This window comes from Manacus vitellinus, unplaced genomic scaffold, assembly GCF_001715985.3.
Source record: "Manacus vitellinus isolate BGI_N305 unplaced genomic scaffold, ASM171598v3 ctg7180002217865_pilon, whole genome shotgun sequence".
NCBI classification, from domain to species: domain Eukaryota; kingdom Metazoa; phylum Chordata; class Aves; order Passeriformes; family Pipridae; genus Manacus; species Manacus vitellinus.
The window spans coordinates 1,067-4,962 of record NW_021937343.1 but is presented as its reverse complement, the minus strand read 5'-3'; the positions used below and the strand labels follow the sequence as shown (position 1 = coordinate 4,962).

The following is a 3,896-nucleotide window of genomic DNA, read 5'->3' as shown; positions in this document are numbered from 1 at the left end:
GGGCTTGGAGCAACCTGGGCTAGTGGAAGGTGTCCCTGCCCAGGGCAGGGGGTTGGAATAGGGTGAGCTTTAAGGTCCCTTCCAACCCAAACCATTCCATGATTCCATGATTCTAAAGCTCTCTGAGGTCCTATGTTGAGCTTGCTGTGTCAGTACAAACCCCACTGCTGGGCCTGAGCTCCCCTCCTTTAGCTCTCCCCAGGTTTGTGTCCCCAGGGTTGTCCCAGGATCCGATTGCAGGTCCCTGGAGCACTGAACAAGCCCCACAGGCAGTGCTGCAGTACCTGGCAGGCTGTGGTGATGGGCAGGTGCTCCCACGATCCAAGCTGACTATTTTCTGTCGCTTTTAGGTGGGAAATTTGCTGAGAAATCGAGCCTGTTTGACACGATCCCCCTGCAGCGCGCGGGGAACAAGACGGAGATTGCCCACAGCAGCCTGTACCTGGCGAGCCCCCTCTCCTCCTACGTGACAGGAACCACCCTGGTCGTGGATGGTGGGAGCTGGCTCACCTCTGCCAACAGCTTCTCTGCCTTGCTGGGTATTGCCTCATCCTCTGCTAAACTCTAGGTGACGTGCATTTCCCCCCGGGGGGTCGGAGCAGGGCTCCTCAGGGAAACACTTTCCCTGTGGAACAGAGCACAAGTCTGATGTGGAGCAGCTGAGGGAGCTTGGGGGTTTAGCCTGGAGCAAAGGAGGCTCAGGGGGGATCTTCTTGCTCTCTACAACTCCCTGACAGGAGGGTGGAGCCAGGGATGGGTCAGGCTCTGCTCCCAGGGAACAAGGGACAGGACAAGGGGAAACAGCCCAAAGTTGCACTAAGGGAGGTTTATATTGAATATTGGGAAAATTTCTTCACTGACAGGGTGGTCAGGCACTGGCACAGCTGCCCAGGGCAGTGGTGGAGTCCCCATCCCTGGAGGGATTTAATAGCCATGTGGATGTGGCACCTGGGGACAGGGGTTAGTGGTGGCCTTGGCAGTGCTGGGGGAATGGTTGGACCTGATGATCACAGAGGGCTTTTCCAACCTAAACAGTTCCACGATTCTCTATGTGCATGGCTGCCATGGCAGTGGGTATGGTGACCTCATGGACACTCCTAGAGGTGACTAGGAGTGTCCATGTCACTCCTAGGTGTCCTTTGAGCCTGCATTGTGACATGGTGTTTCTTGTCATTCCCACTGGATGCTTGTCCAGACACCTCTGAGTGTCCCCCAAAGCAACATGATGTCCCTTTGCTGTGCCCCAGCAGCAGGATTGGGCACAGAGGGTCCCAACAGTCTCTTCCTTGTGTGTGTTCCCCCCAGGCTGTCAGGGAAAGGGGTCTCCTTCCTTCCCGTCTCCCCTGCCTGTGTCCCACCCAGTAGCCTCCATGAGCCGGGCCTGGCGAGGCAGGACTGTGTCCCCACCTCCACATTCTCTTGCAGATTTCTGGTCTGCAGGAGCAAACCAACCCCAGTGATGGACAGCGTGGGACTGACCGATGGACAGACGTGACCGAAGCTGCCCGGGGACCCCTCGGGGTGACACCTGTCCCAGAGCAGGTGCCCATGGCCATGGCCTCTGATTGGTAACTGGGGGTGGTGGTGACACTGCCAGCCCTGTGTCTGCCTGGGGGACAGAGCTCAGGAGTTACTGGGTGGGGAGCAGTCCCACACCTATCCTGTGCCTTGACTGTCTTCTGAGCTGCTGTGGCTGAGGGTGCAGGGACAGCACAAGGGGTGAGGCTGGGATGGTCACTGTCCCTTTGTGTTCCTCTGAGCTGCTCTCCTGGCCTTTCCCAAGTCCCAGGCAGTGCTGCCCCGGGATATCCATCCTCTTCTGCCCCCATCTCAGCCTGAGAACTGCCCAGGACCCCCAGCAGCAGCTCCTTTGAGGGAGGGGGAGTAGCTCAGCTCACCTGGGGTCAGAATCACCCAGTGTGGTGGGGCCAGCTCTACCTTTGCAGCAGGATCCAGCAGCTCTCAGAGGGGAAACAACCGGCCCCTGGCAGGGGGAAGTGGCCTCATCCCCTCCGGGAGTCCAGAGTGGGCATCCTGAAGGCTGCCATGGATGCAGCCAAGGTGCCCCTCTCCCAGGAGCAGAGCTGGTGTGAAGGCAGATCCTCCCAGAGGACTGGGGTGCCAGCACCCTGGGGGCACACACTGCTCCCATGCAGCCTCCTGCCGCTGAAGGCAGCTTTTAGCCTCACTCTGAATTCCATGAAGCTTGTTTTCCCACCTAATTGTGTTTCCTACTTGATTGTAAACTTGCCAGGTTTTGCTCCTTCCTTCAGGTCACGAATAAAGAATTTGCACCCTGAGCAGTGATGCTTCTCTCTGAGCAGGAGCAGCTTCAGCACCCACACCCTGCCCTGGCGACTGGTCCTGGTGTTGGGTCCCGAGGGAGGGGGGAAAACCGCTGCTCCCATTGCCTTGTGTGGCCCCAGTCCTCAATGCTGTGGTGTTCCAGTGCTCCAGGCCAGTGGGACGGGGGGACCTGCCCCCTCCTGAGCCCCAGCCTGCTCTGGGAAGGTGGTTCCAGCAGCCAGAGGTGACAGGGAGGTGCTGAGGTGTTCGGTGAGAGACTGACCCCTTCAGAGGGATGGGGATGCAGGGCTTAGGTTGGGATCTGGGGGTTGTCCTTTGCCCAGGTCTCCTGGGATTTGCCTCCCACCAGGATATCCCTCTTCCTAGATAACAGGACATGTATTTTCTCCTGGAGAAGGTACCTGTGTGGGATGTGTTGGTCCTCGCTGACCTGCATCCCTGTTCTGGGAGTGTCCGTGTGTTTTACTGTCATATTTAACCACAGCCAAGTGACTTGGGCACTGTCAGGGCTGTCCTGGCTCTGTGGCCACCAAAGGAAGAGGGAACCAAGCCCCTGGCCACGTGCCTCCAGCACCAGGGGAAGGACAGAGCTTCGAGCCCAGCCTTGGGCCACGTCCTGGAGCTGCAGGAACACATCGAGGGGTGCAGAGCTGCTGCTCACAGCATCAGGCTGGGCCCTCCAGCCTTGTGCAGGCTGGATCCCTGGGTGCTTGAGCTGTCTGGAAACTCAGAGTTGTAATGCCCAGGGGATTTTGCAGGGAGTGTTTTAGGCAGGTGTCTTCCAGGGAGAGCAGCTGTGCACTTCCCCCTGTGGGACTGACAAAGGAGCCCCCTCCTGCCTTGCTCACTTTTGGAAATGGCTACAATGAGGAAAAGGATTTGAAGTGGAGGTTTCCATCCTTCCCAGCACTGGACTGATTGGACAGGGGTGATATCCTCTCCAGAGATGCTGCTGAACTCCAGCTCTTGGGGTCAAGCTGTGAAGCTTTGGGAAAGCCATGCTGGGGGACACATTGTGGCCCAACCAGGCTCAGCCCGAGCGGTCCCACACATCCATGGCCTGGGCAGGGTCACTGTGGCCAGGGATTCTCTTGCTCATCAGGTTTGCTGCTAATTATACCCAGGGGCTGTAATTCCACCTGGTCAGCCAGTTCACGAGTGTGTCAGTGGGGTCATCCCAGTGCTCCAGCAGAAATGGCCAGTTGGCTGAACCCACAGGCTGTGAGCCCTGAACTTGGGCATTAATCCATGTGGTGGTCCCAGCTCTGTGTCCCAGTGCACAGTGCCCCTCACCAGATGGGGCTGGGAGTCCTGGTGCACGGTTCATCCCCCCAGAGGGGTTTGGGGTCCCAGAGCATGATGCCTTCCCTGGAGGGGTTTGGGCATCCTGATTTATGGTTCATCTCCCAGGAGGGGATTGGGGATCCAGGTGCACGATTCCCCCCGGAGGGGTTTGGGGTCCCAGTGCACGGTGCACCCCCTGGAGGGGCTTGGGAGCCCCAGCTCACGATTTCCCACGGGGGGGTTCAGACATCCCGGTGCACGGTGCTGCCCCGGAGGGGTTCAGGGGTCTCGGTGCACAGTTCCCC

At 58.7% G+C, this 3,896-nt stretch overlaps 1 long non-coding RNA gene across 1 annotated transcript; it reads left to right on the top strand.

The window, feature by feature from the left end:
- Positions 1-331: 331 nt before the first annotated feature.
- LOC115307674 lies at positions 332-2,300 on the top strand. The gene is made up of 2 exons (XR_003916032.1): positions 332-568; positions 1,426-2,300. It is a non-coding gene; the product is annotated as an uncharacterized LOC115307674 (long non-coding RNA).
- The last annotated feature ends 1,596 nt before the right edge of the window (positions 2,301-3,896 follow it).